The following is a 20,947-nucleotide window of genomic DNA, read 5'->3' as shown; positions in this document are numbered from 1 at the left end:
CCAATGCTATGCTGGGGATTATTAGGAAGGGTATTGAAAACAGATCAGCCAATATAATAATGCCCCTATATAAATCAATGGTGAGACCTCATTTGGAATACTGTGTGCAGTTCTGGGCACCACACCTTAAAAAGGATATTATAGCTTTGGAAAAAGTGCAGAAAAGGGCAACTCGAATGATAAAAGGGTTGGAACACTTTCCCTATGAGGAAAGGTTAAAGCGCTTAGGGCTCTTTAGCTTGGAGAAAAGACGACTGAGGGGTGACATGATCGAGGTTTATAAGATTATGCATGGGAAAGAGCAGGTAAAGAAAGAGGTACTTTTCTCCCTTTCTCACAATACAAGAACTCGTGGGCACTCCATGAAACTGCAGAGCGGTCGGGTTAGAACGGATAAAAGGAAGTACTTCTTCACCCAAAGAGTGATTAACACTTGGAATTCACTGCCACAGGAAGTGGTGGGTGCTACAAGCATGGATGGCTTCAAAAGGGAATTAGATAAGCATATGGAGCAGAGGTCCATCAGTGGCTATTAGCCACAAGGTATAGCTAGGGGCTCTGGGGCAAGTGATGCTCTGTCTTCTTGTTGCTTGGGGGGGTCAACAGTGGGAGGGCTTCTAATGTCCTGGCCCCACTGCTGGACCTCCTGATGGCACTGGTATTTCTGGCCACTGTGTGACACAGAGTGTTGGACTGGATGGGCCTTTGGCCTGATCCAACATTGGCGTCTCTTATGTTCTCTTATGTTCTTATGTTCTTATGGTGCCTATTTACACCAAAAGTGCACTTCTCATTTCCAATTTGCAATTTAACAAAAGTCTCTTATCGGAAACATTTATTGCCTTTGTTATTTTGTCTGAAAACAATGTGAATTTCCTTTTTGAAATCTCAATACCTCTATGCATTCATTTCTCCTAAAATATCTTCTCAATGCATCTATAATGTGAGTCCCTTCATGCTTTAGAAGTAAGTATCACCAATGTTCCCTCTAAGCTGTGGAGTCCTGTGAGCAAAAATTCTACTTTGTGAACTACCGACATGAAAGTTGTGAGTGAGCAATTTGGCTCCTGCATAAATTAGTTTCCTCTGGAGCCATCCTTCCTGAGCCAAGACAAAAATGTGACAGCCAGAGGCTAAAAAACCGTGAGCTGGCTCACATTAACTCAGCTTAGAGGGAACACTGAGTATCACTGTGCTCAGAGAGTCTTACTCACAGGAAAGTATGCAATTGTATTGAAGTCAGTGGGATTTATTTCTAAATTAGAGGTGTATAGGATTGAGCTGTGGCTCTAAAGTCTTTTTTCCACATTCAAACCAAGAAAATTAGAATATTTTAATGTGTACAGTAACATCATTTGCGTGAATGTAAATATGACATCATTTTTTAAAAAATATGCTGAAAAATATTTAAATAATATATTGAATGCAGATTATATGACACTACTTATTTTAATAATGGATTTATCTATAACAATTCATTTGTAGAGTGAAGGGAGAGGCTCACACAACTGCCATGTTTTTGACAAAATGTAAATATGACATGAGTGGGGAAAAATCAAGATAATGTGTTATCTCACAAGCACAAAAGCTAGGTAGATGGCTGAAAGGAAATGCACAAAGAAGTATAGGAAAGGGTTTTTTTTTCTCCAGAGTGTAAAGGAAGCAGATGTTTTAAAATGTGATTGAAGATTGTTTCAGTTATCAACTCTATGGAGAAAGCAAACTATGGGCTCACCTTCTCCAGGGAGATTTCAGGTGATTTAAAGTGTAATCCTAACCAGAAATAACACCCTTCTAAGTCCATTGATCTCAGTGGCTATAGGAGAGTGTAACTCTTTTTAGGACTGGGCTGCAAAACAACAAAAACATACAGTGGCAAGCAATAGCTGAAAGCAATCAAGAGATGTTAGCAACATTAGTATTACCTACAGAAAGCACAGGGAGGCAATGAATGGCTGAGAGTTTTACGTGTATTCATACTATGAACATATCAATAGAATAACCAGCAAACAGCTAAAATATGTCATTCAGTTCTGTCAGTGTAATGAAATGGATGAGAACAGCTCATTTCAAGGAGAATGTTGAACAGAGAGAATTTTGGAAGCACATCTATGAAGAGTTCATGCCACAATACATTAGTTGACACTTTGTTGTTCATCTTCATAGCACTAGGTCCCAAAGGGCATACCATAAGGGTGATTGTTGTATCCCTTTGTGAGCCATCTCCTTGAAGATACAACCTATGCTGGGAAACACGTGTTCATTTCCTTGTAAGGGGACAGGTGGTGTTAAGTAGTAGAACCCTGTTTTTGCAAAGAAGATAACATTCTTATTTCAACAGGGCTTGTGCCTTGATAGCAGACAAAATTTGCATTGCATAATTTAACATAGATGGAAGGATCATCTCTACATCTTTCTGCCCTTAAGCAGGACCAATTATATCAAAGCGTTTTCCTGACAGATTTCTATTTAACCAGAATCTCTAGTGATAAACTTTCCCTGATTACATTTCAAAAAAATGCCCCTATGGCAACTTGTTCAATTGCCTTATGTTGTATGTTAGACAATTCTGTCATATAGTTAGCATAAACCTTTTCTCTTTCTGTTTATCTTCTTTTGTCCTTGGCAGCAAAGGGGGGGGATGTTGTTGTCAGAATGCATATAGAAGCCTTTTGTATATTTGAATGTTTTCCCAGTTTTAGGGAAATGTATATGCGTGTGAAGAGGATTAGCAAAGATTCAGAAGCCACTTTGTAAGGCTTTTGACTTTGTGGATCTGGTTGGAACATTGAATAGGCCTTAGTGTCAAGGGAAATAGCAGAGCTCCATAGCTTGATATAACACTTGAGTGGTGGAGTGCAACTGGGAATAGAGGATAAGTCTCCTCAACTCTTTCCTGGCTTTACCATATGATTACGGCCTGACAAAGGGTTGAAACAGAGCTTTACCTGAGACATCTGTTGACGTGGTTAATACTATGTGGTTAACCTCATTATTTATTTATTTATTATTTTTATTTATAACCCGTCCATCTTCATGTATTATGGTTTAGCTTCATATGTTTAAATTCAATTTGTACTTGTACTGCACCTTTAAAAAACAGTTAATAAGAGGTTTATTTGTAATTTCAAATAGAATTTTGGGTATATTCCTTAAAAAATTAAAGTGTTTTTCAGACTTTGTAAGAATAAGCTGCCAGTAGGTCCAGCCATTGTAAAGGACACAGATTCCTGTCTCTCAAAATAGTTCTCACTAACAGACTTGTCTTTTCATCTCCCAAACTCTCTTTTACCCTTCCTTTCTCCAAATTTGGGATGCTGAAAAATCTAAACCAAAACACTCAAATCAAAATGTAAAGCATATGCCTAATTTATTGTCAGTGCTAGAGTTATGTACTTTGGTATGCAACCTGGTGGATTATTTTAGGAAAAGTGGCCTTGTTTTAAGTTTATAAAATCTCCACGTTTCAAAACCTGGAATGCAGCCACACATCACTCGATATTGCACTGTCCTTGTGAAGTTCCACGGGCTCCATGGAACCCTCCAATACCTTTCCTGGCACATACCATGTATTGTAAGAAAGCGAGTGAGGCCAGGTGGGGCTCCTACCCAGCAGAGCATTGGAGATCTGACAGGCTGTGTAGAGTAAAATAATGTTGTTTTGGCAGCAGCTGCCACTGTAGTATTGATTGAATTCTCTCTCACACTCCTCTTTCCCAGTGTATTAAAAAAATTACTTCTATTGTCCCCTTCATTTGGACTTCCTCTGTTACCACCAGTGGCTTGCCTTATTGTTTAGGGAAAATAGCTATGTGGCAGGGGGGACCAGAGGGCTACAGGGATCGCACACCACTTGCATGCCAAGGTCTGGCATAGTAGGAAAACTCCAGATTTGAAGAGTAAATTAAATAGGTTTTATTGAAGAATTTCCCTAATTACAAACACACTAAGCATTTAAAAAGAGCAAGCAATACAGAACTAAGAAAGCAGAGGTGATTGATAGTGAATAGTGAATAGAGGAGTCAGTTATGGGATGATACAACCTGTCCAGACATGCAGGGGTCCATGGAGATGAAATTATGGCCCAAACCAAAGGCTTAGGGGTGAACCACCAGTTGGCATCAGGTGCAGACACACAGAATCTGAGGCCATGTGCTTTGATGGATATAGACATTGGAAAACAATGCAGACCAATGGGAGGCCTTGGGGGCTGGTCTTAGGTGAGAACAATAAATTTTCTAGACCACTAAGGAGTCCATGGAGGTGTGGTACCAAGCAGAGCATAATTCAGATGTGACCAATGAGCTTCCAGAGGGGCAGAGTCTGGCTGCACAATAGCCTTGATGAATCTAGCCAGGTGCTGGATAGCTACTTGAAATGGTCTTGATGGTTTGGCCAAGGTATATTGAATGGCTTCCCAGATTTACACAAAAGGTAGGAGATGGGTCCCTGATAGACACCAGGAAGGATTATTAATAATTTGAATGTTTGATTAGTTATGCTGGTATCCTGAGGGATGGGGCAGGAAGGACAGGTGTCGAGACAAAAGATTTTGTCACGGCAGGACCAGGGGGCGTGACACAAGCAAGCAAAAGTCCAGGAACAGTCCGAGGTCAAGCCGGGCAAATCAGGTAACAAGGTTCAAGCAGGTTTAAATCACAGTCCAAAAGCAGGGTCAGACATACCAAAGTTTCAAGTCCATAAATCACAACAATACCAGAGGAGTCAGAGATGAACGCAGGGTCAACAAAGCCAAAGGTCAAAAGCTGAGGATCAAGCCGAGAAGAATTCCACAAGGTCTGGAGCAGAGATGCAAGGATTCAGGTCCTGAACAAATGACGTTGCCAGCACAAATGACTGCTGGCAACAGACTTGCATATATACAGTGCTAGCTAATCAACTCATTAGCTAGCCAGGAGTGAGGACAGGATCCTGTCAGTAATCAGGGCTAAGAGATCTTCTGGCACGCATGCGTGCATTCTGCCTTCGCTCTCTCAGCTGTTGTCTTCTTACATTCCTGAGCCTGGTTACAGGTGGAGGCGAGTCTGATGATGAATTACTGGGCTGCAGCAGAGACTGATCCCTTGCAGGTGTTCCCTGGGAGGCTCTATCCTCCTCACCACTTAGATAGCTTTCAGCTACAGGATCCAGTCTTTGCCTTTCTGCTGCAGTACTGTCCTCAGGAGCCTGTTCAGGGTCCTCAGGAGCCTGTTCAGGGGCATCAGCAAAGGCAGGCATGACATCAGCAGGGGCAGGCATGACAGATTTATAGAAATCACAAAAAGGGCTAGGTGAAGTTCTGGAGATAGAAGGGATATTCACCAGGTGGCCTCTGAATAGCTTTAGAAATGCAGATAGTACACCTAGAGGAACCTGCCTTCATTATCACTGCTGGAGGAGGGGAGGTTGAAGATTGCCTTGGAGGGCTGCCTTGTAGGAAAACCTGAAAATGGAGACCCTTCTCCCAGAGCTGCCTTACTTTGGCCTGAATTTTGTGGATCTCTGGTTCAGGTCAGCAGTGGGATGCCCCTGTTGTTGGGACTACCCTATAGTAAGGCAGTACCTCTGGGCTATGTGTTTGGTCCCTCCTACTGCAGCAGCTATTTTGTGATTGTGCCTACCATCCTGTGCTAGAATTCCAAGGAGTGCCCACAGGCTAGGAAGAGTATGGGACTCTTGCTATATCCCAATAGTGCAATATCAACAGAAGTGTAGATGTAGCCTTTGTTTCTCTGCTGGGAGGAAGCACTCTGCTAGAGATATGAGAAAGCAATTAAAAGTTATGGTAAACAACATTGTTCTAAATTCCTAACACAGTATATGGCAACAATTTACAATGCAATTGTAAGTAGTGTTACATGCTTCTAAGCTCATTGCCTTCAAGGAAAAGAAGGGTGTAACTCTGTTTAGGATTGCATATTTGTATACTTAATGTGATGAATGGCTAGTTTTCCAATGTTAAGGTTCCTTATACTTACCAGTTGTGCACAAGTTGAAAGTTCAGCATCTCATTATGTTGAAGGGTAGGCTATCCTTTCCTTATATCACAATTTGGTTTATTGGTTACTCTTCTTATCGTTATAGACTATGACAAATTAACACAAGGTTTAAAATATTACCTGGTTTTCTGGGTCAATAATTATAATAATTACAATAATAATTTAATACTTTAATCCAACCAAGTTTATGTTAATAGGAATCCTATTGATTTTTTCAGGAATCTTAAGCATCCTTTTCCTGTTGAAATAAATAGCATAGCTGTTAAAAGTCCTTCATTTTGGCTGCATTGTGTTTTCTAAGAGTATTAAAAATGATACAATGCAATTATTATATTATTTAAGGCTCATGCCCCCCCTTACATCAGGTACAGATAGCTGACCTATGTGTGCACCTGGATCATACCTTGAGCACCTGGATTATACATTGTGCCATACAATATATTAACTATATGATAAACATTGGGCATCTTAATGGTACATAGTTGTTATATCAGGTCTGTCAATCACAGGTTATCCTGTTTTACTGATGAAGGCACTCTCTTTTGATCACTCAGGTCCACTCCCTTCCTAAGAGAAGTATGATGAGAGCTAATGGTCCCTTTTGCAGCTGTGATCATATTACGTTCAGTCTTCCCTGTGTTACATCTGGATGCATAACCCATGCAAGGACTCCTGCCAAGCTCACTTGTGTTCTAAAGTGTTTCCAGTCCCAAGAGATGAAGCAACAGATGGTAGCTCTTCAAAAACCGTGAATGCCACCATGCATGCTATTTACTCCCATCTATGCATTTGTGCAGGGAAAGAAGAATGTGGCTCCAAAGAGAATGGAATGTGATTCAGTGGGTAATTGAAAAGGAGGCCATAAATAGCCACATATCACATCATTCTGTAATCCCATTTGACAATACATTTAGGATGAGTGAACACTGTGGCTCTGGAAATTAGTTGATTGCACACAGAACAATAGTTCCTTGCAATCCCTGCAAATGCAGCTTTAACCACCCACAATATCTCCAGCCACTACCATGATAAACAGCAAAAGAGATCATTTAAACAATCATAATCCATTCTCCGACTGCTGTGTCCCTTTACATGGGCTGATGCACCCCTATTCATTTATGCCCATTTCTGTTACAGAAAACATTGTTGAGAGATAACTGTAGAATTAATTAAAACATAACAATGTCAATAAAAAACACTGAAGTAATAACCCAGTCCCAGTCCAGTTACCTTTATTGGCATGTAACCCTTGCAAACCCATATACAAAAAAACCAACAACAACAACAGCCACAGCATAGAATAATACTTGCAATATACAGAAACAAGGAATTACCAAGTAAGTATACCCATCAATTAAATAAAGTGTGAATAGAAATGGCACAAAAAAGAAATTTAGCAACAGTTTCTGTTATCTCAAGGTTTGGATTATCAAGAAGAATAAGGATCTTTAAGCAATCAGGATATTTTTCTAATTGAGCCAAAATAAAATTTAGAAATTTCACTCGTAGTGCATGGTAGAAGGGGCACTTCAACAAGACATGGGAAATCATTTCGATATTATCATTTGGACAACATCTGTCAGAAAAGGGCACACCCTGAAAGCGGCCAGATAATAAGGCCAAAGGTAATACATTGAATCTCGCGAAAAAGAGGGCTCTACAGAGTTTGGGGGTGTGAAGTTGGTACAGGTAAGAGGCAGGTTGGCCGACTTTAGGAGATATTCCAAAATACAGGGGTGAACATTATACAGTATTACAGTATAGCGACATTATACAGTGAATGTAGCTCAGAACAAAGTAGATTGACTCTTATAATTGAAAAAGTCTCAGATTCAGAAGTAAGGAGTAAGGAATCTAAGGTGATATCCAGGGATTTAATTTTGGATTCTATATAGGTAATCCAGTTAGAGTCGTTAGATTCCAGTAGAAGCTGATAGGTGTAACTAGAAGGGTCTGAATTGAAAAGAAGGCGAAGCCAATACTTAATTGTAATTAGCCATGCTTTAGTTATCAACGTGTTCTGGCCACATTCCAGGCATAAAGCTGCATAGGGGACACACATTGGCACCCCAAAGATTTTCCTGAGGAAATAGGACTGAGGCTGTTCTATGAGATTTCCAGTTGTATTGATCCAAATAGGCACCCCATAACAAAATGTGCAGTGAGAAAACTCTAGCTTGCATAGGATCTGTTCTATACACTCCTGAACCTCCTGAACCTGCACCTGTCAAAATGACACCTATCATTTCCTCAGAAAACACTTTCCTGGGAGCATCTTCAGGGGGGAAGAATAACTCAGACCCCATAAATCCAACCTTCACCAAACTTGGAAAGCCGGTAGAGGAGAGTCAGCCAGATAGCTCCTGTGAGTTTGGTGCCTCTAGCACACCAGGGGGCTGTTCTACCATATCATGAACCTCACAAACTGAACTGATTAATTTGGCAACTAAAAGTTCATGACAGTTCATGGTTTGCGAACTGGGCATGTCATGAACCACCAACTGAACCACATTTTCTCAGTTCATACCCATTCCTATCTAAAATATTCTGCACTGTACTTTTCTCAGAAATTCAGCAGGTACCCTGGCTTGCTTTGGAACCAAATGAAACAAGACGTTAGAAATCCACAATAATGGCTTCTGACTTTTGAAACATCTATAAATGGCAGCTGTGGAGTCCCTGAGTAAAGCACTGCTCTGGTTGAGTAAAGGAGTTAACCCTCCATCTGTGCCCCTTTCTAGATACATGGACATTTTATTTGAATAGGAAGAAACACATAGGAGACATTTCCCACTTCACTGAGCCTCCAAGAATTTATGAAGAGAAGAAAAAGCCTCAGCCCTCCCTTGACAGTGAGTTGCTAGACATGCTGAATCTTACTCAGATGACTCATAGCTAGGTACTGATTAGTCCATTTTCAGACATTACCAAAGCACATATGTGGAGCCCACCAACCACATGTACTGGGAGCACACATTACCTGTGTTCTTAATACATGCAATTGCCATGTTGCTGGAACAGGAGCCATACATGTATTTACCATGTGTGTATAGCCTCAGAACATCTGAAAATCCTTGTACATTCATGGTAAGTACACATGTTGCCCCTGTTCGGACAGTATTTAGACTTTACATATTGGGAGGATGGTGGGTATATTCTTGTTATATGTGGTTGGTGGATTTCTGTTACATATGACTGTAACATCTGAATAAGTATATTATAAAGATGTATTGCTTGTCTGATTCAAGTGTATGCCTGATTCAAGCAGCTCTTCTCTGAGCAAGATGCTGCCTAAGCTTTGGACCCCTGGGTCTGATCTTAAGCATTCTCTTGATTTCCTTATGACCACAGCTTCTTCACCTGGCCATCTGTGTGCCTGTTTACTTCTGCCACAACAAAGCCCAGCAGTTAATTTTGGTATAAATGAGTTTTCTAATGGAAACAAAAACCCCTATTTTCAGTCCTTTATACTCACTACCATGAGAAGGACATATGGGGGAGGAACTCTACAACTATTAGAATAGCAGCATTTAAACAAAAGTGACATCATATATATAAAGGAAGCATCTTCAGACATTAGCATTTCAAACAGGCACACTGAGATTATACACACACAAAGGATTAAACACTGCTAAGCAAAAGGAAGAGGGATGATTATGAAACTATGCTTTCCCCCTATGCATTTCACACTTCCAGAATTTAAATGGACTTCCAGCTTAAAAGTAGAGAAGTTATTCGTTACTTGGAAAAAGTGTTATGAAACTCAAGTAGAAAGGTAGTAGCAGAAACAAACAATAACAAAAACAGCTGTGTGACACAGAGTAATTGTGGCATAAGTAAGGATGCGGCAAATTTCTTAGAAAACCTGTTCAGCAGACGAACTTACCTTGTCCAACACTCACAATCAGATTGTGAGCCAGTGAGTGATATGTTTGGATTGCACTGAGCAACAGCCACCAAACAAGCTCGCAGCTCAGCCCCATAGTCAGGAAATGTTCTGGGAAGGGGCCTGTAAGATTTGAGGGGAGTCACAAGGAGATCTGAAGAGTAGGCAGCCAGATAACATGGCAGTGAGTGGAGAGGGTCTCCCCTGCCCACCCAGTGGCTGACAAAGCAGAGCACAGGGAGAGAAAGGCAAAGAAGACTGCCCACAACAAAAGCAGGCATCTCTTTGTCACACACTGGTCTCCCTCCTGCCTGCCTTCTTTCCCTCTCTGGTGGCTGCCTAACCTCCCCCCTCCCTTAACAACAGCCTGGGCTTCAGCCATCTATGCTCCATGAGGTCTGCCTCCTCAAAATTACTGATCCCTGCAGCCTGGTCATCAGTTGCAATTCTGGGAGAGTCCTGGCCAGCCAGTAGCAGCAAAGCAGAGGAAAGAATGAATCAAACAAGGAAGGAGTTGAATTATGCCAGGAGCTGGCTTCAGCACTTCACAGATGAACTAAATTCAAAGCCATACTTTTCTAATAGCTTGTAGGGGTCACGGGGGGGGGGGGGGGGGAGGACTCATTGGTGCTGGGGCTCACCCCTAATTGATAGGGGGCTGAGCCCTTAAAGCTCCACCTCTGGCTACAGCCCTGTTGCAGCTGCCTGGTCAGAAGCTCAGTCTCAGCTGATTGGGTGATCAGCTAGAAGGCAGGATCCAATCCAACCCCCTTTAGCAAAATAGCTACACAAAGGAGTTGCAAAAAGCAAAAAGAGCCCATGTCTCTTCCCCCACCACAACCTGGGTGGAAGCAGAATCAGTGCTTTTAATCTCTGCATTGCAAAGGGAGAGGAGAAAAGCTCATTCCTGTCCTTTCCTTCAGCCCAGGCCCACATCTTGGGGTGGGTGGAAGGGAAATCAGATGGGCTTCTGATCACTCCTCTTCATTTGCTGCATCTCAGCACATTACCCCAGGCACTCCCCCTCCGCCATGAAGACATGAGACAACAGTGTTGGGTTGAACTAGTTTATGTAAATCATTAATTATGTAGACCAATGTCATACGATTAAATGTGCTAACATATTTAAATAGGTGGGCTATACAAATCAGCCTGACTGTGGTTGTCTTTGCTGGGCAGACTCACTCTGACTCCAAACTCAGCCTGCATCTTCTGCTGGCTGTGGTTATCACCTGCACACAAATGTTCAATAGGTGCCCAGCCCCTTTCCCTGATGTGCCACACAGCCACTATTGGGTTCAGAAAGAGTTTGCTCAACACCAAGGACACTTCTTCCTGGCCTCACCCTGCTGCACAGCCAGTGAAGTACTATCCCAAACATGCCCTCCATCCCTGATGATGCCTCAGGGTGCTTGCCAATCATCCCTATCATGATCAGCCTGCACTATTCCTGCCATACTAGTGAGGGTCTACACAGTGAGGGCCTATTTAACCATCCTTTACTATGGTATAACAAAGGAGCCCACCCAAAAGGCTACCCCTATAGCCAATCCAAGAGACACCCCCCCCCCAAATTCCAGCTTGGCCCCAAAGGTGACCAGCTAATCTCTTCATGTCCAAAGGGATGGTGGGAGAGCCAGAAGCCAGAAGCAAAACTCGCGCCTCCCACTGGCTGCTTTTTTTTTTTAATTGCTGCCTAATTTTGCCGCATGCCTTCCTTGTCCCATACAGGACAAAAGCAAAAAAAAACTCTCCGGCTTTAATGTTGGGAATTCCACTTTGGGATGCATCAAAGTTACTAGGATGGAAGATCAGAAGAACCCAAGTACCAGCTGACCAGGTGGGAGTCAGCTCCTGATTCCCCCCTCCCCCACAAAAAAGTTGCTGGGAACAGAGCATGATTTCCCAGTCAGGAGATCACAAGCCAAATCCCTGCTGATCTCCCATCAGCTAGGAGTCAGCTCCTGATGGCTGCAAGTAGCTTGTTGTGAATACATGTAAACAGGTTGCAAACAGTTTAACAACCCATTGATTAATTGGTGGCCAGTCACCACAGATGGATGGGAAGTTATCTGAACTGGCAAGTGTTTGAGCATCCCTAGGGAAAAGCTTGTATGACCCCACTTCATCAGAAGCATGAGGGGATAGTTCAGTTGGCTCCCCTTAAATCTTCCCTGCTTTTATTATTTTAAAGCAGTTTCAGATTGTTCAGGGTGCCCTGGCACACCCATATGTTTTCTGAATCAATCCCTTTATTGGGAGAGGAAGACTAGATAATATTTCTCCAGGCTGCAAGTTGTGCTCATCATTTTTTAAAGTGTTTGTAACATTATATTTGGCAACTGATTTGGAAACTCCAACTGGTTCAAAATGCTGCAGCATGTATCCTTATGTCACATCTCTTACAGCACATATCCAACCAGTGTTCCATCAGCTGCATTGGTTTCCAGTGGAGTACTGTATCCAGTTGAAGGTTTTGGTATTAACCTTCAAAGCCCTGAGCAGTCTTGGACCCACATATCTACAGGACTGCCTCTCCTGCTATGTCTTTTGAAGAACATTGCATTCATTGCACAGGGGAGCGGTGGCACAAAGGGTATATCCCACTGTCTTAACATCTGAACTGTGTTAGTTCAAGCCCCGCGCTGGTGTGAGCAGCCAGCCTGTTGTCCCCAGCTCATCGTCCACCCAGCGATTTGAAAGCTTCGGTGAGTAGATAAAATGGGAGGGTGGGCACGCCAATCTCCCTTGTGGGAGGGTGTTAGCTGACGGTCGGACGTCCTGGTTGAGGTTCGGAAAGGTGAAATAACTTCTCAGCTATGAAAGAATCCCTGCAGTGGATGTTCCGGCCAGGCGGTGGCAGTGTGGCGATTGACATACGGGTCCTGAAGCCTGGTCAACAAGCAGCTGTGCGGAAAACAACGGAGCCAAGCCAGAAGACGTCTACACCGGGCAGTGACGGTGTGTGCAATTAAATGAATATATGTTGTCTTCCCATTCCCCTACAAACATTGTTAGTCCCTTGTCTATATTGAGTAACTGTACATCGCTTTGAGCCCATTGGGGAAAGCGATTAATAAATGGAAAGTATCATCATCATCATCATCAATCATCATCATCATCATCATCATCATCATCTGAACAACAATTGCTGGTGGTCCCTGGCTTTAAGGACATCTGTTTAGGCTTGACCAAAGACAAAGCCTTTTCAGCTCTGGCTCTGGCCTAGTGAAACACTCTCTCAGGTGAGATCAGGGCCATGCAGGATCTGCTTCAGTTCTGCAGGGCCTGTAAAATCGAGATGTTCTTCCAGGCCTTCGGTTGAGGTGCTGGGTGTCTCATCATTCTGGCCTCCCCTCCTCCACCCCCCAACTTATCTTGTGGGGGGCTGTTCGCCCACCACCCTTTTTATATCTTGGGTATTGTATAGACCTATGAGCTGCCTTGGTATGTTAAATTATATCAAATTATTGAAGTGCAGAATGTTTTTTATTGTTTTAATTGTAGTAAATTGATTTAATCTAAGTTTAATTTAATTTAATTTGTATTAAATTAATCTGTTGTTAGCCGCCCTGAGCCCTGTGTGCAGGGAAGGGCAGGACAAAAATCCAATCAATCAATCAATCAATCAATTGTGAGGCTTAAAGAAAGTTGCATAAAGAACAAGAATCTGCTGAATAGGGCTTACTTTCTTGTAAACATAATTGTAGGGTGGTCCTTGGGGATGTGTCGTATTAAGTGCTACATGGAGTCCCTATTTCAAATCCACTTACTGCTCAGTGAGAACAAGAAATCCTTCAGCAGTGCTAAATAGTTGTAAGTGTGGAACCAAACCAGTCTCAGATTTTCTGAAGAATTCTAACTTGGCAAGTTCATGCTAGAATCTTATTGGATTTTTTTTTAATTGAAGGGTGGCACCTTTCCTGTCAGCACTATTTGATGAGGCAGAGGCATCATCTTCCCTGAGACAGAATAAATATTAATGACAGCATTAGTGCCTCACTTAAACTTATTTTTATTGTGATTCGGTGTAGCTTTAGTAATAGCTGTACACTGAAAGAATTGTCTTGCCACATCCAAATCTGTGAGTAGTTTTAACATAGCAAGGCATTTGATCCTCTGAAGTAGATAAGCATTTGATCCTCTGAAGTAGATAATGAGAACCAGTGGCTCAAAGTGCAGATCAAAAATAGATAAACAAACTAGCTAGATAGCAAGCAAGCAAATAAATAAATATACAAACACTGGAGGTGTAAAACAAACCCGGATACCACAGAAACAATGTCTGCACAAGCATAACTCATACAAAAAAAAAAATGCTGACCAAGACCTTGCAACACCGTGTCATGAGATACCAGCTGCCATTTTGGGGGCTAAAAGCCAACAGGACAACCTAAGCCCTCTCCTCCAAACACCAGCTGGATGATCAGCAAAAACGGTACTTTCCTTCAACTGTGGAAGATGGGGGCTTAGAGAAGAAGGTTCAAAAGTTCAAACTGCCTAACAGGGCCCCTCTGACCAGTTGGTACAAAAATTGATGCCACTTTTTATAATTGAATAAAAAGACAGAGATGTGTGTAGCTGTGTGAATGCAACAGAAATCTCCTCATTCTGACCTCCCTGTGCCAGCTGTCCTATCCTTCTGCTGTAAGAGAGCCGTTCACTGCAGAGGTTTGATTATATAAAAAGATGAGCCTCCTTCCTTCAACTCTCTTTAAGCTGTACAATTGCCAAGTATAATGTTACAAACATTTTTTAAATGATGCATCCACATTATAGGATACAAGATGAGCCTCCTGATTTTTTTTAAAAAAATGTGTCCACATTATAGGGTACAAATAATTCTGTTCCATTTTTCCAGAGCACACAAATAATTAGTTAAGCTGACTTGGAAATCCAGAAAAAACACTGAAAGCAGTAGTAGTGATGGTGCTCTTCTCATCACTTGAAATATCTTTCTGGGACTGGCCAGTCTGGTAGAATACAGAAACCCAAACCCTTTCATCTCTTTTAGCCAAGACAGAAGAATCTTAGACTACTCACTGGCTTTGGGTACTATTGATTCTTAGTAACTTATCAGGGCCTCTAAAGCCAAACCACAGAATCAACTCTGGCTCATATGAATATACTGTAGCTGTGCAAATGCAAAATCTAAGCATTTATTCTAAAACTTTGGAAGGAAAACTGTATATTGGTGATAAATGAATCGTAGGTATTCCCTCAGGTCAGAAATGTTCCTTGAATTGAAAGATCATAGCTGATCTCTGGGTTTTACTTGTTTGCAATTAATATAGTTTGCTTGTTAGTATGAGAGCTGTATGGATGGATGGTGGCATGGTATAGTATGATCTCATCTAATCTTGGAAGCTAAGTAGGGTCAGTACTTGCAAGGGAGACCACCAAGGAAGATGCTGCAGATGAAGGCCATGGCAAACTACTTCTGCCTCTTACTTGCCTTGAAAGCCTCTTGCTGGGGTCACCATAAGCTAGCTGCAACTTGATGGCACTTTATACATACAAGAGTTGCATGACTCCAAGCTTCATGACACCTATGAAGCCAGCTCTACAGAAGTGCCAATGTGCCGTGTTGATATAATACACTTATGAACCTATGACACCAAATTGGAGATTATGAACACATTCCATTTCCCCAAATAGTCACTGGATGAGTTGAGAATGAAATGGAGTAAGTAAAACTCTCTGAAGTTTGACCACAGTTGGTTGGGGAAGGTATTTGCATAATTCTGTCTCCCTTGTTGTTTCAAGCATATCACTTGATAACTTACTGAATTGTTCATTTGGTGCATTTTCTTTCAGAAGATCTGGATTTTTTGCGAGAAGATAATAATGCAGAAACATTTATCTTCTACAGTTATTTTATTTAGGATCTGCCTTTCCTTCCAGGAAGGCAGAGTGGTGGATACACATTGATGAGTCATTTTCCATCCAGTCACTAAGACACAAATGTTCTTAGCTTTAGCAACCTTCTGCAACACTGTGCTTTTGGACAATGCTCTGAGCTTAAAAGAAAGGAAATTAAGACTCTTGAAGATGGTAAACTGGAGTGACAGTACAGATTCTTAAATTACTCCAATCAGCTGCCCCCAAATGTACAGGAATGAATTAAGAATAGGTGCTTGGTCTGTGCTCCCCTTACTGCTGAGATCAAAGAGCTTTGCCCTGTGCCAAAGTGGCAGCATTGCGGTTGCAGGCTGAGGCACTGACTGTGGAACTCATCTGCCATGTTGAGAAAAGGTCTTTTCAGCATCCTCTAAAAATTGTTTTGAGTCTCAGCATCCATTTCAGGCTATATCTCAGTATCTGGAAAACCAGAGGTCATGGGAAAAGTCAAAATAGCACAACCCAGCAAGCATCACAGGAAAGGATGCAGAGCAGGTGGACCGCTTCAATTATCTGAGCACCATGATGAATGAGGACTGTGTCTGCTCTTGAAAGGTCTGTGGGATGCTGATAATGTTTCAGTCAATGGCAAGGAGGGAAGCATTTTGAATGTAAAGCTTGGGTTTGCGTGAGCACATACAGTTTACCGTAGAAATGGATAGGAAGAGCATTAAGCTAAGGGGAAAGTAGAAATGGGAGGGAGGGATCTGAATCAGAAGTTTTTCAAAAAGGAAACTTCCCCTTCTCTTCAAAACTGGTACTTATAGATACACCCAAGTCTAATAACAAAATTTATTTTATTTATTTATTTATTTATTGGCATATAAAAGCACATAATTTAAAGCACCCGATGCAGGAAGGTGAAAGAATAATATGAAGAACATTGGCACACCTGTAGTGTTTGGCTGATAGGTATAGTGATGCTTTGAGTCTTTTATAAAAAGCAGCAAAAAAATCAGAATTAAAAAAATTATTTTATTTTATTTCCTTTTATTTTTATCCCGCCCTCCCCGCCAAGGTGGGCTCAGGGCAGCTTACAACATATATGTAATATAATAAAACACACAGTATTTAAAAAGATAAAACAGTTAAAACCATCACAGTTTCAAAGTGCTAGCAAGTACACCTAATAAACGATGGTGGCGTTCTTTCAGCATCAAGACGGCAACAACCACCATTGTACACGTCCTTGCCAGGCTATTAGATGTTAATTTAGCGCTGATGTTGGTACTAGTATTGGTATTGGGGCCAGGGCCATGATGTTAGTGGTGGCACCCAAATGGAAAGCCTGGTGGAAGAGCTCTGTTTTACAGGCCCTGCAGAACTGTAAAAGGTCCCTCAAGGCCCTGATGTCCTCCAGGAGCTCATTCCACCAGTACGGGGCCGCCACAGAGAAGGCCCTGGCCCTCGTCACAGCTAGCCTGGCTTCTTTAGGACCAGGAAGGGGCAAAGGGTGTTGGGACCCCAATCTTAGTGCTCTCTGGGGAATATGTGGGGAAAGGTGGTCTTTTAGATAAATAGGTCCCTGACCATATAGGGCTTTAAAGGCAAGAACCAGCACCTTGAACCGAATCCGGTATGCTACAGGCAGCAAGTGCAGTGCTTTTAGGGCAGGCTGGATGTGCTCCCACTTAGGGAGACACAACAACAGCCTCGCCGCTGCATTCTGCACCAGCTGCAGCTTCCAGATTTGGGACAAGGACAGCCCCATGTAGAGAGCATTGCAGTAATCCAATCTCGAGGTGACAATTGCGTGGATCACTGTTGCCAGGTTGCCAGGTTATTGCATTCAAGGAAGGAACCAACTGCTTAATCAGCCACAGATGGTAAAAGGCATACTTCGCAGTGGCTGCTACCTGGGCCTCCAGTGTCAAGAAGGTGCACCAATGGTGCCCCATCAAAGGTCGGGAGAGGGATCCTTAACCTTGGCCCACTCCGACTCAGGCACAGGACCTCCATCTTTGTCAGATTCAATTTCAATCAACTCAGTCTAAGCCAACCAGCCATGGCTTTCAACGCCAGCTCCAGATCTCCCGAACTAGAGTCTGACTGGACATCCAACAGCAGATAGAGCTGGGTGTCATCCGCATACTGGTGACAACCCAACCCATACCTCCAGGCAATCTGGGCAAGGGGGCGCATGTAGATGTTAAATAACATTGGGTAGAGTACTGCCCCTTGTGGCACTCCGCAAACTAGTGGGTGCCTTTGGGACAGCTGTTCTCCCTGTGCCATCCTTTGTCCCTGACCCTGAAGGAATGAGGAGAGCCACTGCAAGGCAAGCCCCTGAATCCCAGTGTCGGCAAGGCAGTGGGTCAGTAGTTGATGGTCGACTGTGTCAACTGCTGCCTACAGGTCTAACAACAACAACACTGCCTTACTGCCTCGATCCAGGTGCCTCCGAAGGTCATATGTGAGGGTGACCAGGACTGTCTCTGTCCCATGGCCTGGTTGGAAACTGGACTGGGATCTAGTGTGGAGGTGTCATCCAAAAACTATGCAGCTGAGTCGCCACTGCCCTCTCTATCAATTTGCCCAAATAGGGCAGGTTGAATACCGACCGGGTCAGCCGGGTCCAAAGATGGTTTTTTTCAGGAGATGGTGGACCACTGCTTCCTTTAGTGCACTAGGAAACAGTCCCTCAATGAGGGACTTATTGATGATCTCCCATAGTGTACCTCGTAGCCCATCATGACTTGCTTTAATTAGCCATGATGGGCATGGATCATGGCTACAAGTGGTTGGGCGCACAGCTGAGAGTAATTTGTCAAACTCCTCTAGGCTGAGTGGACTGAAATAATCCAAAACTTGACAAGAAGACGTGCATGGAGCATCGAGTTCCATTACTGTCTCAACTGTGGTGGGGAAGTCGCGGCGGAGCGACATGACTTTATCTGCGAAATAGCTCACAAAGGCCTCACAGCCAATCTCCAATTCCTTATTGTTTGACCTGCCCTGTGGCAGAGTAGTAAGAGTCCCAATTGTTCTAAATAATTGGGCTGGGCGAGAGCTTGCAGAGTCAATCGTAGCCATGTAATATTCTCTTTTTGCGGCCTTGACTGCCATCTCATAGGATCTCATAAACGTTCTATAAGATGCTCTTGTCACTCCGTCGCAAGTGTAACACCACTGTCTCTCTAGTTGTCTAAGCTCCTGCTTCATCAGCCTCAACTCCTGTGTTGGAGTTTGTATGGAGCAAGTTTGAGGCAGGGGCGCAGAGGATGTTGGGGAGCGATCTCATTGATGGGTGCCGAAATACGGGTTTGCCAGTCCTCGACAAGCTCATCCAATGAGCTGCCAGGGGGCATCTGATCCCGCAGGGCCATCTGGAACTGCATAGGGTCCATTTGGCTCCGCGGGTGAGTCAAAATACACTGGCCGCCCAAACAGGGTCAGGGTGGCACATTCACATGAGCCTTCAGAGCATAGTGGTCTGACCATGGAACTGCCGTGGCAGTAATTCAGTCCACTGTAATGTTACCCAAAGTTATCAAATCAGTATTCCATTTAATCTAGCATCTTGTTTCCCATGGCATCCAACCAGTTCCCTGGAAGGTCAATAGACAGGGAATAGAGCCAAGACCTTCCACTGATATTGCCTCCTAGCACTGGTATCAAAAGGAATATAACTGTTCCTTTTAGTCACCACAGCTATCTGTACCAACAGTCATGACCAATGCTCTCTCTAAGTTGTGGAGTCTTGTGAGCAAAAATTCTACTTTGTGAGCTACTGGCATTAAAGCTGTGAATGAGCAATTTGATTTCTGCATGAATTAGCTTGCTCTGGAGCCATCCTTCCTGAGCTAAGACAAAAATGTGTGAACTGGAGGCTAAAAAACTGTGAGCTAGCTCACACTAACTCAGCTTAGAGGGAACACTGGTCATGACCATGTCCATGGGCAGTGGGTTCCACAATTTAATTAATTGTAGAGTTAAGCAGATTTTTTCCCCCAGTTCTGAATTGAATTGCTCATCATCTTCAATAGGTGCCCTCCTGCATTCTAGTATTATGGGAAAGGGAGAAAAAGTGTTCATTGAACTATCCTCTGCAACCCCAAGATATCATTCCTATCAGTCATGGTCAGTTCAGACCCCATCAGCATATATTTAGAAACAGGATTTTCATTCCAATGTACATCACCTTACACTTACCTAAACTGAATTTAATTTCTGAAGTTGTTGTCCACTCTTTCAGTTTCACAGATCTTCATGCAGCTCTTCACATCCAATGTGGTGTTCACTATCCAGAATAATTTGGTATCATCTATAAACTTGGCCCCTATGCTGTTTGACCAGTTTCAAATGATTTATGAACAATCAAACAGCACTGGTCCTTATATTGAGCCTTGTGGAACCCCAATGCTTACTTCTGTGCATTATGAAAAATGTCAGTTTATTCTTACTTTCTGCTTCCTTTCATTCAACCAATTTTAATCCATAAATTGATCTACCTTGTAGTAATCCCCAACAGATTCCTTGTCAAAAGCCTTTTAGAAGTTCAAGTATATGATGTCTTCCAGATCACCCTTATCCACATGATTTTTAATCTTTCACAAAGAACTCCAAAAGGCTACTGGCAGGTTTCCCTTTGCAGAAACTATGCTGATTTTTCTTCAACAGGCTTTGTTCTTCTACATGCTTAGTAATTCTATCTTGGCAGTTTCTACTAATTTACCAAGCACAGCCATTAGGTTACTTGGTCTGCAATTTTCCTGATCCATTCAGTTCCTCATCAAAGGCTCCTGAGTAAGCTCAATAGTCATGAGATAAAAGGACAAGTCCTTTTGTGAATCAAAAAGTGGCAAATTAATAAGAAACAGAGAGTGAGTATAAATGGGAAATTTTATCAGTGGAAGGTGGTAAGCAGTGGGGTACCGCAGGGATCGGTACTTGGTCCGATGCTTTTTAACTTGTTCATTAATGATTTGGAGTTGGGAGTAAGCAGTGAAGTGGCTAAATTTGCAGATGACACAAAGTTGTTCAGGGTGGTGAGAAGCAGTGAGGATTGTGAGGCATTCCAAAGGGATCTGTCGAGGATGGGCGAGTGGGCATCAACGTGGCAAATGGGATTCAATGTGGCCAAGTGCAAAGTGATGCACATTTGAGCCTAAAATCCTAGGTATAAATACAAGTTGATGGGGTATGAACTGGTGGAGACTGA

The sequence above is a fragment of the Gekko japonicus genome, unplaced genomic scaffold (assembly GCF_001447785.1).
Source record: "Gekko japonicus isolate JY-2015 unplaced genomic scaffold, Gekko_japonicus_V1.1 scaffold601, whole genome shotgun sequence".
Taxonomy (NCBI): Eukaryota; Metazoa; Chordata; class Lepidosauria; order Squamata; family Gekkonidae; genus Gekko; species Gekko japonicus.
This window is presented reverse-complemented; position numbering follows the sequence as displayed.